General features: G+C 43.3%; 1 long non-coding RNA gene across 1 annotated transcript; it reads right to left on the bottom strand.

Annotated features, from left to right (window-relative positions):
* Nucleotides 1-1,471: 1,471 nt before the first annotated feature.
* On the bottom strand, nt 1,472-1,964 carry LOC109197643 (uncharacterized). Its single transcript, XR_002058746.1, has 3 exons — nt 1,882-1,964; nt 1,649-1,711; nt 1,472-1,494 (listed from the first exon to the last, which is right to left on the bottom strand). It is a non-coding gene; the product is annotated as an uncharacterized LOC109197643 (long non-coding RNA).
* Nucleotides 1,965-13,068: the final 11,104 nt, after the last annotated feature.

Consider the following 13,068-nt stretch of genomic DNA (forward strand, 5'->3'; position numbering starts at 1 on the left):
GGTATGCAGACTGCTTCTCTAAACATTTGTGAAAGAATAGGTCGCTCATGTCAGTGTGGTCCCGGTAGTTGCTTGTAACGTAATAGAAGTAACTAGGAACAACAGCAATTCTGCCACAAAGTGGTAGGTCACATCTGAGATTTTTAGTAGATGTACCTATTGTATCAATTTGAAAATGCCAGGTGACTTCTTTTTCAAGTTATTGCATTCACAAGATTATCAGAAAACCTGACCTCTGACCTTGACTTTGAGGTCGTCACTGAGATTTGAATGTATTCACGATTTTTAGTAGATGCACCTTGTTCTCACTTTTAATTTGCACATTTTCTGTAAGATAAGTTACAATGACAAGATAAGTTACAAAAATACAAAATTTATGAGAAATTAACAGTGTCTCCTGTGATGTTTAACAGTACAGGTGGGTAAAGAGAAAGGGAACTTTGAAGTCAGGAGCTGTAACAAAAGCAAAAGCAATACTGGTCTCCGTTGTGTCATTTCCTTAATTAACTTTTTGCAATAACGTCTCACAACCTAAATATGTCAGGCTTGGTTATGTTTTATTGTTTTGGTTAATTAGGCATTTTTCTAACCCCTAAAACCCATAAAGATGGTTTTCTGTGACTGAATCTAATGTGAAGACTCTGGTCTTGTTAGTGTTGGTTAGTGGACCTGTTTTGCATCCTCCTTTTCAGGTGCTAATTCACAGCTCCTCCCATCTCATAAAGAACATGCCTGTTGGAGAACCTATATAAGATGCTTTCCTTCAAAGAAGGCCCTCTTTCTTCCTGGAAGGCTGGTTCATTTTCAGGCAACCAACTTGGTTTTCTTTCTACTCGTGTTATAGTCAATCCCAATTATGTAAAATGTTGGTTATAGGTTAGCATCTATACTTTTTTCAGTTTATGATTAATAAGTTTGGTTGATGAAAACTGTTACTGTGTCTTCCTTTATATCCTGTATGTAAGCATCAATACATAAAAAAAAATGCAGGACCCACCATACAAGCTAGTTTAAAATTAATTTAATAAAAGAAAACATGTCTATGTAGATGCCCAAAGCTTAACAACACAACCGCTATATAAAATTTAACTTTTGTACCACCAGATTTTCATATACTTACATTTGTTTGCCTTTGCCGCATTAACTCCCACTTCGTCCGCCATCGTTATCAGACAAAAATCTCCTGTATGGCCTGCAATGAATCCTGGCATATGGTAGAACACGAAGGATACAGCCTACCCATCTTTAAAATTCGAGGAAATGAAGGACGCATTTGAATTTGGACAGGCTTTGTCGCGTCGCTGTGACAAATACGGCATTTGAAGCATCCTTCAAATGAATTTGGACACAGTCTTCATTACTGTCATCAGGTGGGGACAATGTGAAGCAAACACAGCCTACGTTTTACCTGATGGGGTACAATGTTGCTGTTGAGTGGTCACTGCTGCTCCTGCTGCTGAGAATGCCGGAGGGCAGGGCTGTGTTGATCTGAGACTGTACACATTAAAAAGTCCATAGAGAATGTAGCTTATTAAAGAAGTGTTATGAGATAATAATAAAATGCAACGATTGGTGACAGCACTTGGAGCCGTAAGGCACAGATTAAAAAAAACTGTGGGAAATGAACAAGGCTCTGCCTGTGACTCACTCTTTGCCTGTCTTCCTGCTTCCATCTCCTCATCTCATCTATCACTCTCCACTTGCTGTCCATCTGAGAAAAAGGCACAATTTGCTATTGTATTAAGTATTTAATTATCCATACTTAACAACTCTTGCACCTAATCCATAGTAAAGTAATAATAGAAAAATGTTATAGAACAAAAACATTGCATTTATTATTGTTTTTATACTTGCACCAACTGGTACATGTGTTATTCTTACCTGTGCTCTTTTTAATCCAGCTGTGTGAGGCACATAGCTCCTTTTGTCACCGTTTCCTCTTCATGTCCTTACAGGGCATGTCTAGACAATGTTATATAATGAGTAATAATTAAAAAAAATTATATACACATAAAAAATCAAATCTAAATCTAATATAATCTGTTTCTTTATGTATTTTAAAAAAAAAAAAAAAAAAAAAAAAAAAAAAACCTCTCCGTGAATCGCTACCTTATCGTGGTGGAGGGGTTTGTGTGTCACAGGGATCCCAGGGGCTATGTTGTCTGGGGGCTTTTGCCCCCTGGTAGGGTCTCCCATGGCAAATTGGTCCTGGGTGAGGGACCAGACAAAGAGCGATTCAGAAGACCTGTATGAAAAGAACATCGAGGGAACAGTTTACCCTGCCCGGGATAGGGTTACCGGGGCCCCGCCCTGGAGCCAGGCCCGGGGAGGGTGCCCGAGGGCGAGCGTCTGGTGGCCGGGCCTTAGTCCATGGGGCCTGGCCGGGCACAGCCCGAAGAGGAGACATGGGCCCATCCTCCCGCAGGCCCACCACCCGCAGGAGGCGCCATAGGGGTCGGGTGCATTGTGTGTCGGGCGGCGGCCAGGAGCGGAGGCCCTGGCGGACTGATCCCCGGCTGCCAAGACTGGCAATAGGGACATGGAATGTCACCTCTCTGGTGGGGAAGGAGCCTGAGTTAGTGCGCGAGGTTGAAAAGTACCGGCTAGATATAGTCGGGCTCACCTCTACGCATGGCTTGGGCTCTGGAACTAGTCTCCTGGAGAGGGGCTGGACTCTGTCTCAGTCTGGAGTTGCCCCTGGTGAGAGGCGGCGGGCTGGGGTGGGTATTCTAATATCCCCCCGGCTTGCTGCCGGTACGTTGGGGTTTTTCCCGGTGGATGAGAGGGTTTGTTCCCTGCGCCTCAGGGTCGGGGAACGGGTCCTGACTGTCATCTGCGCTTATGCGCCGAGTGGAGTTCAGAGTACCCAGCCTTCTTAGAGTCCCTGGGGGGGGTGCTGGAAGGTGCCCCACCTGGAGACTCTGTTGTCCTATTGGGAGACTTCAATGCTCACGTGGGTAACGACAGCGAGACCTGGAGGGGCGTGATTGGGAGGAACGGCCTCCCTGATCTGAACCCGAGTGGTGTTTTGTTATTGGACTTCTGTGCAAATCACAGTTTGGCCATAACGAACACCTTGTTCGAACATAAGAGTGTCCATAAGTGCACGTGGCACCAGGATGCTCTAGGCCGCAGGTCGATGATCGATTTTGTAATCGTATCACCAGACCTGCGACCATATGTTCTGGACACTCGGGTAAAGAGAGGGGCTGAGCTGTCAACTGATCACCACCTGGTGGTGAGTTGGATCAGGTGGCGGGGGAGGACGCTGGACAGACCCGGTGCACCTAAACGCGTAGTGAGGGTGTGCTGGGAACGTCTAGCAGAGGCCCCAGTCCGCGAGATCTTCAACGCACACCTCCGGCAGAGCTTCAACAACATTCCGAGGGAGACTGGGGACATTGAGTCCGAATGGACCATGTTCAGCGTCTCCATTGCCGAAGCTGCTGCATTGAGCTGCGGCCGCAAGGTTGTTGGTGCCTGCCGTGGTGGTAATCCCCGAACCAAATGGTGGACACCAGAGGTGAAGGGAGCCACCAGGCTGAAGAAGGAGTCCTATCGGGCTTGGTTAGCCTGTGGGACTCCAGAGGCAGCTGACAGGTATCGACAGGCCAAGCAGAATGCGGCTCGGGCAGTGGCTGAAGCAAAAACTCGGGTGTGGGAGGAGTTCGGAGAGGCCATGGAAAAAGACTTTCGGACTGCCTCGAAGAGATTCTGGCAAACCGTCAGGCGTCTCAGGAGGGGAAAGCGGTGCTCTACCTGCACTGTGTATAGTGCTGGCAGTGCGCTGCTGACGTCGACTGAGAAAATTGTCAGACGGTGGAAGGAATACTTCGAGGACCTCCTTAATCCCACTGACACGTCTTCCGAGGAGGAAGCAGAGTCTGGGGATGAGGGGAATGACCCGCCAATTTCTGGGGTCGAGGTCACTGAGGCAGTTAAACAACTCCTCGGTGGCAGAGCCCCTGGTGTTGATGAGGTCCGCCCCGAGTTCCTGAAGGCTCTGGACGTTGTAGGGCTGTCCTGGTTGACACGCCTCTACAATGTTGCGTGGAGATCAGGGGCAGTACCCCTGGACTGGCAGACCGGGGTGGTGGTCCCCATCTTTAAGAAGGGGGACCGGAGGGTGTGTTCCAACTACAGGGGGATCACACTCCTCAGCCTCCCTGGGAAAGTCTATGCCAGGGTGCTGGAAAGGAGAGTTCGTCCGTTAGTCGAACCTCGGATACAGGAGGAACAATGCGGTTTTCGTCCTGGTCGCGGAACACTGGACCAGCTCTTTATCCTCTCGAGGATACTTGAGGGTGCATGGGAGTTTGCCCAACCAGTCTACATGTGTTTTGTGGACTTGGAGAAGGCATTCGACCGTGTCCCTCGGGGTGTCCTGTGGGAGGTGTTGCGGGAGTATGGGGTGTCTGGCCCATTGCTACGGGCCATTCGATCCCTATACAACCGTTGTAAGAGTTTGGTTCGCATTGCCGGCAATAAGTCGGACTCGTTTCCGGTGGGTGATGGGCTCCGCCAGGGCTGCCCTTTATCACCAATTCTGTTCATAATTTTTATGGACAGGATTTCTAGGCGCAGCCAAGTGGCGGAGGGCTTTCACTTCGGTGGCCTCAGAATCTCATCTCTGCTTTTTGCGGATGATGTGGTTCTGATGGCTTCATCGGGTGGGGGCCTCCAGCTCGCACTGGAACAGTTCGCGGCCGAGTGTGAAGCAGCGGGAATGAGGATCAGCACCTCCAAATCTGAGGCCATGGTTCTCAGCCGGAAAAGGGTGGAGTGCCCACTCTGGGTCGGGGATGAGTTCCTGCCCCAAGTGGAGGAGTTTAAGTATCTTGGGGTCTTGTTCGCGAGTGATGGGAGAAGGGAGCCGGAGATCGACAGACGGATTGGTGCTGCGGCTGCAGTGATGCGGACGCTGCACCGGTCCGTCGTGGTGAAGAGGGAGCTGAGTGTAAAAGCGAAGCTCTCAATTTACCGGCCGATCTACGTCCCGACCCTCACCTATGGCCACGAGCTGTGGGTAGTGACCGAAAGAACGAGATCGCGGATACAAGCGGCAGAAATGAGCTTCCTCCGAAGGGTGGCTGGCCTCTCCCTTAGAGATAGGGTGAGAAGTTCGGCCATCCGGGAGGGGCTCAGAGTAGAGCCGCTGCTCCTCCACATCGAAAGGAGCCAGTTGAGGTGGTTCGGGCATCTGACAAGGATGCCCCCTGGGCGCCTCCTGGGTGAGGTGTTCCGGGCATGTCCCAGCGGGAGGAGGCCCCGGGGCAGACCCAGGACGCGCTGGAGAGATTATATCTCTCGGCTGGCCTGGGAACGCCTTGGTGTTCCCCCGGATGAGCTGGAGGAGGTGGCTGGGGAGAGGGAGGTCTGGGCTTCTCTGCTTAGGCTGCTGCCCCCGCGACCCGACCTCGGATAAAGCGGATGAGGATGGATGGATGGATTTTTTTTAAAAAATACACAGTTTTTTCATCATATTGTAATAATAATCCATAATTGTGTGGATATGTATAACAGATAGTTTTTAGTAAAATATAAGTCATCCAGAAAGGCAGGGAAAAGCCCTGTAACTTACTTTAAAACGTAATATGTTCCCTAAAACGGAGGACAGCACTACAGACCTATGACACCCTTACCCAGTTAGGGTGCGTCTAATGACCAGCTCTACTTGTGGAGTTAATAAAAGGACATGTAACCCTCTCGACACTAAAAAGACCCTTAGGTCAAGATGTGCTTCACCAAAATCTGAGGCAAAGAAGCTCAAATGATTTGGACCAGAAGGTTCGGCTACGTATAGAAGAAGTGAAGTGAATGAGACTCGGACAGCTTTGAATTTTTTGAAATGCCGGCTTGTATATTTTCCTCATTAAAAGAAAAGAAAATTTGTAACAAAACAACCAATAAAAATATTTCAAATAAGTTTCTCTTTTTGGTACCACTGTTTCTTCTAAGGGACAACCTTGTAGCACAATCACAGTAATCACCTTAAAAATCTTGCCTGGGTGCACCCTTCTAAATGCACAATTCAGGTTTCCAATTCAAAATGAAATACAATTTCAGTGACAAAAGTCCAAAGGACAACATCCATTTGACATTGCGTAGACTTTGTTAACTGATTGTACCAAAACCCATAAATTGGAGGAACAAGTCCAACTTGCCACTTCCTGTGTATGGATGATGTCTAGAGTCTGTAAAAGTCCTCATAGTACAACATCCAAAAGTCCAGGGGAGTGTGTGCAAGGGGAAAGCAAGTTCAAATTGGCGTGGGTTTTTTTTGTTGCAGCTGGCCTACCACATTCTGCCGTGCAGCACAGGAACAAAATCTACTGGTCCATCAGTGGGATTGGCTTGCCATATTAGACCAATTCAAATGCATCAAAGGAAAAAAAAAAAAAAACCCTGACCTGTCAACAACAGTGTCATAGAACATATTAAGTTCCCATTTAATCACAGTTCACAATTCGCTATCACCTAAGATGTACTATTTGTAACGTTACCCATGTTACAAATTGAAAATAACAGTAAAACACATAATAATCTGTGCGTCGGTTTCAAATGTTTTTTTTTCCAGTAAATAAAATAAAGTTTTCCACAAAACATTGTAAACAATTTCCCAATAAATACTGGAATGTTTTGCTTACAATGAACTCATGAAAAGTGAAGATAAACAATGAAAAATTAAAACACTTTGCTCACCGATCTTAAAAAAGAATGGCACATATGCATATGCATATGCATAACTGCAAGTCTCTGGAGGATTCCACACCTTGACGTTCATGTGGCTCCTAATCTGATATATTTGTGTGGCAGAAACCTTCCTCATTGTGCCTTTATCTGCATGTAACCCGTGTGTGCTGCGACTCAGCCACAAATCTTTTACCAGTACGATGAAGTTTCTGTGATATATCTAAGGTTTTCATTCCTTGTCCAAGACATTTAACCATTTCAAACTTTTCAGCAGCAGAGAGATCCTTTTTCTTTTCCATATTGCCTGGAAATGGTGGTCTGCTTAATAATGTGGACCATCCTTCTTTAGTAGTTTTTCGTTTAATTGGGCTCACCTGGCAAACTAATTATCACAGTCCGTGTCCGAGATTGATTTCAGTGATCCAAAGAACCTTGAGACACAATGCCATCCATGAGTTTCATTTAAAAACAACATATTTAATCTTTATGACACTTAAATAATATTTACATAATCATTTGGAATGCAGTGTATTTTGGTTTCTCTTCATTGGCTCCCTGTTAAATCCACAATTTCAAATCCTGCTCCTCACATCCAAGGTCTTGAATAATCAGGCCCCATCTCATCTTAATGACCTTATCGTACCATATCACCCCATTAGAGCACTTCACTCTCAGACTGCAGGCTTACTTGTTGTTTCTAGAGTATTTAAAGGTAGAATGGGAGGGAGAGCCTTCAGTTTTCAGGTCCCTCTTCCTTGGAACTTCCGGCTTCCCGTTTGTATTCGGGAGACAGACAATATCTCTACTTTTGTGATTAGGCTTAAAACATTCCTTTTTGCTAAAGCATATAGTTAGCGCTGGACCAGGTGACCCTGAATCCTCCCTTAGTTATACTGCAATGGACGTAGGCTGCCGGGGGATTCCCATAATGCATTGAGTTATCTACTGTACAATATAAAGCAATATAAAACGCCTTGAGGTCGACTGTTGTTGTGATTTGGGGCTATATAAATAAAATTGAATTGAATTAAATTGAATTGATTTGAATTGAATTGAATTGAATGTCTTCTCGCACAAGTATATTGAGCCAAACAAGCTCAGCATTTTCTTAGCTCGAATCTCCTGGTATCTGCTTTTATCCAGCTGGCAGTAAAAGTCAACAAGAGGGAACTGTTGGTGCTGACTGTGATACTTGATGTCAGATGGCCAGGAGCGTCATCAGGGTCCACGGACAAAGGAGAGGAAAAAAGCATGATCTCCTTTTCAATAGCTGCAAAATCCCAAAAGCGCTGTTGAAACTCCTCAGCCAGAGAAGAGATGTCTGCTGCATACCTCCTCATTTACCTGTCATTATTTCCTGCAGCGATGGGAAATGTGTAGTATTGGGCTGCGTTTGTGACAGGTGCCTTTGGAAAAGTAGCAGTTTGGTCCCCAAGGCTTTGATGTGTGAATATACAGTAGTTGGCTTACGACTGCATTTTGCCCCTGAAGGCTCGTGTTCAGCACGTTCAGATCAGGGTTTTAATAGTTTTGCAATTTTCATTAGTTTTTATTTGTATTTAGTTTTGACTTCAGATTTTCAATTTTATATTAGTTTTAATTAGTTTTTACCAATTGTTTGCTAGTTTAGTTTAGTTTTTATTTTTTTGAAAATCCTTAGTTTCCGTTTAGTTTTGATTAGTTTCAGTTATAGTTTTAGTTGTGTTTGCAATAATTAAGTGTAACAAAATCCCAGTTTCATCATATCAGTCATTCTCTTCTGCTTATCCTTAGGGATGTTGCTATTCCAGCTACCATACCCTACACCCTGGACAGGTCGCCTGTCTGTCGCAGGGCTAACACGCAGAGACAGACAACTCACATTCCCACCTATGGGTTCTTTAAATAAATAAATAAATAAATAGATTAGGGCAGATGAACAACCGTTGATACCAGGCAACTATAAAATGTATATCTTGGCCGCAATGAGACTATTAACTCTTGCAGCACCGGGTGTTCGTAATTTTGGTTCAAGTGAATTGATAAACCTTTTGAAGGCAATTGACTCACACAGTTATGTAGATATCCCGGTCCTGTTGTCTCGGGATGTATCACGCTGCCTTGCCTGGTGTTAGCTTCTGTTTCTGGGGATGAGGGTGGAGTGTGCTCCCTTACCTTCTCAAGGTAAGCTAGGTTAGCCTTCTTGTGTGAGCTTTTCAAGTGCACTTTAAGGTTTGTGGGATTTTTTTCCCTTTAGAAATGTCCCTCATAATTTGTCTCGTTCCACTACAAGACACTTGCTTTATCCAAAACACAGTCATATTCAAAGTAATCCCAAATTGGACTCTGGTGCTTTCTCCAGACTTTTCCTGACATGATTCTGCGCGTGGACGGAGCAGCAACACAGACGACTCGACTAACGTACTGCCACCTGCTGGCATAATGAGACACAGCAAGAAAAAAACCTGGAAACTAAACTTCTTTTTCACCCTTGACTATTGTGTGACACGCACACATCAACGAAAACTAAACACATTTTTGCTATAAATTCAGTTAATTTTAGTTAGTTTTGTGAACACTCATTACAGTTTTAGTTAGTTTTCCTTTTTTTTTTTAGTTTTATTTCCGTTAACGAAAATGTTTTTTCACTTCTAGTTTTCGTTATTTCGTTAGTTTTAGTTAATGATAATAACCTTGGTTCAGATGTCATGTTATGTCTACTAAAAATCCTAAATCAGCCAGCCAAACATGATCAGATAGTTTTGGCATCGGTTGTCCCAAGAATTGTCCAATTTCCTCCTTAAGAGAGTAGAAGTGCTGCAATGCAGACCCCTAACTCAGCTATCTCACGTCATTGTGCACATGACGTGCTGTACACAACATCTCCATATTCAGCCTGGATGTTAAATAGAAACTGTTGAAACTGTCGGTGGCACAGGGCTTTGGAGCGGATATAATTAATAGCCACCAGTTTCATAACATGATCCTATTTCATATGTTTAGCACAGAGTCCTTGTTGGTGAATAATACAGTGAAGTTTTATAGCTTTGCCTCCTTCTTTGCTGACTTTGTTACAGACTAGGGTTGTTAATCCATTTCGCTCCCCAGCCATGGCAGGTGTGCCATCTGTAATAATACCAGTGACTTTATTTCACAATAGTTTCATGTCATCTACGGCAGAACAATCAGCAGCAAATAAATCTCTTCCTTTTGTTTAGTCCTTAAGGCTGTAGAGGTCAAGTAGCTCTTCACTTACATTCATTTCATTCCTCTCAAAAAATCAGTAACTGAGTAGTGGCAGATGCATCTGTACTTTCGTCGCAGGCTAACGAAAAAAAAAACTCCACTCTTTTTGCTTCTAACTCTCTGTTAATATTAGATGAAACGTTTTCAGTTCTTCACACCACAGTGTTACGAGCCAGGCAAACATTGGCAAACTCTTGCTTCTTCTCAGGACAAAATTTCTCACCATTTTCATCACACAGTCTTTAATACATTCACCCTCAGAAAAAGGTTTGCAGTGCTTGGCAATCAGCATTGCCACCTCGTAGCTTGCCTTTGTGGCATTTTCATTTGACTCACAACCTCTTGTGAAAAAGCGCTGCTCCAGTTGCTTCAATTTTTCATCACGTTCCTTCCTAGTTAGCTTGTTGTAGTTAGCATGTTTTGTTTGGTAGTGCTTCTTAATATTGAACTCTTTGAAAACAGCCACAGTCTCTTGGCAAATTAGGCAGACACAGCTGTTTCATATTTTAGTGAAAAAATACAACAACTTCCACTTGTCCTGGAGGTGGTGGCCCTCGCTGTCAACTTTCCATTTTGTAGTTACACTTGCCATTTTAGAAATAGCCTGAAAAAGTGTCAAAGGTCACATGTCGATAGTGTAGCCATAAGTCTACTGCCATCTTCTGGAGGAATATAGTTTTTTTGCACGGTCAGCAGTGCTGATGGGTCGCATATTATTGATTTTATGACAGAGGCAAATTTGAACCTGCCGGCTGGACTTTGGACATGCCTGTCCTCGAGTATTTAAAAGTACAATGGCAGGCAGAGCCTTCAGTTTTCAGGTGCCTCTTCTATGGAACCAGCTTCCAGTTTGGATTTTAGAGACGGACACTGTCTCTACTTTTAAGATTAGGCTTTCCTTTTTTCTAAAGCATAGTTAGGACTGGATCAGGTGACCCTGAATCCTCCCTTAGTTACATTGCAATAGGTCCAGGCTCCTGTGCGATTTCCATGATGCACTTTATTATTTGCACTTTAGTATTTCTTCTTCACTCACTATGTGTTTACACACCTCTGCATTTAATGTTAGTTATTATTAATCTCTGGCTCTCTTCCACATGTCCTGTCCATTTGTCCTGTCTTCCTCCACTCACCTCCAACTGTTTACAGCATCCGCCAGAGTGGCCTGCTTATGCTGAAGGTTCCTGCAAGCACTTGTTTGGAAAGAACGTAAAATTGAAATTTAATCCCTAAAAATTATATTCTATTTAGTGAATTCACATTGTGTTTTCTTTCCTGCTCCAAAATTATTATTTTATCATGAAAATGCAATAATGTCTTCCATATGAAATCCAAAAAATCAGTCCAAGTGCTGCCCCTGCACTTTTTACATTACAAAAATTGACCCTAAGAGTTTAAATGCTACTGTTTTTTTGCTTAGGCAGTATACTTAGGATAGTAGAGATGGTGTATGTATTTAAGCATTATACCTGCCTATATTGCAGAGGTGGGACCAAGTCATTGTTTCGCAAGTCTCAAGTAAGTCCCAAGTCTTTATCCTCAAGTCACAAGTCAAGTCTCAAGTAAAGTCAAGCAAGTCAGAGTCAAGTCGCAAGTCAAGACAGACAACTTTCAAGTCAAGTCCCAAGTCCGAAACTTTGAATTTCAAGTCCTTTCAAGTCTTTTTTTTAACCCTCTGGGGTCCCGGGTATAATTGGCCGTTCTTGACTACTTTTGATTTTACTTCTATATTTCACTTTTAAAATATGTTTTTCTTGCCTTGTTTGGTATCATTATTTACAGCACAACCTCAAATATCTGAAATTTGAGTTATTTTTTTCATTTTGGTATACTATATTAGCACAGTTGATCTAAATTCAGACAAAAAATTCAGAATCCGAGTAGAAAAAGTTATATTTTTTTACATGTTTAACGAATCATTTTCATAACTTGAAATGCAAATAGAAATTGTACATTTCTAAAAAATTATGCACAAGTTTTGCAAACAACAAAGTTATATGGTACTATTTACCTAAAAATGCAGCCAAGGCCTCAGGCGTTTTTTATATAACCATTTAAATCTATTTACAGAACAATCAGGTGTGCTGCATCAAATAAGAAGGCACACAAATTATTTGTGCCAGTCCAAAAAATGTAGTTTGTGTTCAGTATAAGACAGAGGAGAACACCACAGGCCTAAACCCTGCAGGTCTGACAACTGGAGGTGCAACAGTCCAGTTTTCTATGTGGAGACAGCGTTTACACTGGAATCTGCCTTTGACAGCTTTTTTAGATCAAATATGAAATTCAGCAGTCTAACCGACACACAATACAAAACAATAACTACACAACAAACTAACTACAGCCTCCAAACACGCTAAACGTCACTAATGTCTCACATATGAAAACACTCTCTCTTTCTTTCGCTCGCCCGCTTTCCGTCGCGGGTGTCACTCCTAAAAACTTCCCCTTCTCCCTAAACAACCAAATGTCACATGTTGCCTTATCATTTTTTTGATTGGCTGACATGGTAAACTCTAACACCAATAGGGAAGGGGTGTTTTTTCTTTTTCTTTTTTCACTCGCAAGTGGAGAGCGTATGCTAGGCTGTCTGTAGAAAACGCCGTTTTTGTCTAGCATCCCTGTTGAGAATAACCTTTGCAAATAAACAACAGCTAATAATATAAGATCAAAGTATTTTATTTGATGTATTGACATAAATGACAGAAGAAAAAGGCCATGTATAGCAGGACAACTCAATTACACACTAAGGTGGGCCAGATTTTCTAACCAAAAAAATTTTTCCCTGGCTCAGACATGCAAAAGTTAAACACGATCATACACTAATTGCAAATTAAACACAGTGATTTTGAATTGTGATGTTCTGGTAAAATAAATATTTGTCAGTCTAAACTGGGTTAAATCTACGGGGTTAATGATGGGGAGGAGACGGAGAGAGACTGAGTACAGCTACAGAACCCACTTTCTGAAACGGACCCTGCTCACCATTCACCGACAATTCTGAGCTGACAAGTTGCATGTTATTCTTGGATGCGCTTCCAGGACCGGATTTAAAATAGCATGACAAACATATCATACCTGTTAAAGCCAAACAGTATCATCAACGTAGCCCGAAGAACATTTGCTAATAAGATGAAGTTAGCTAAGTCA

This window comes from Oreochromis niloticus, linkage group LG3, assembly GCF_001858045.2.
Source record: "Oreochromis niloticus isolate F11D_XX linkage group LG3, O_niloticus_UMD_NMBU, whole genome shotgun sequence".
Taxonomy (NCBI): domain Eukaryota; kingdom Metazoa; phylum Chordata; class Actinopteri; order Cichliformes; family Cichlidae; genus Oreochromis; species Oreochromis niloticus.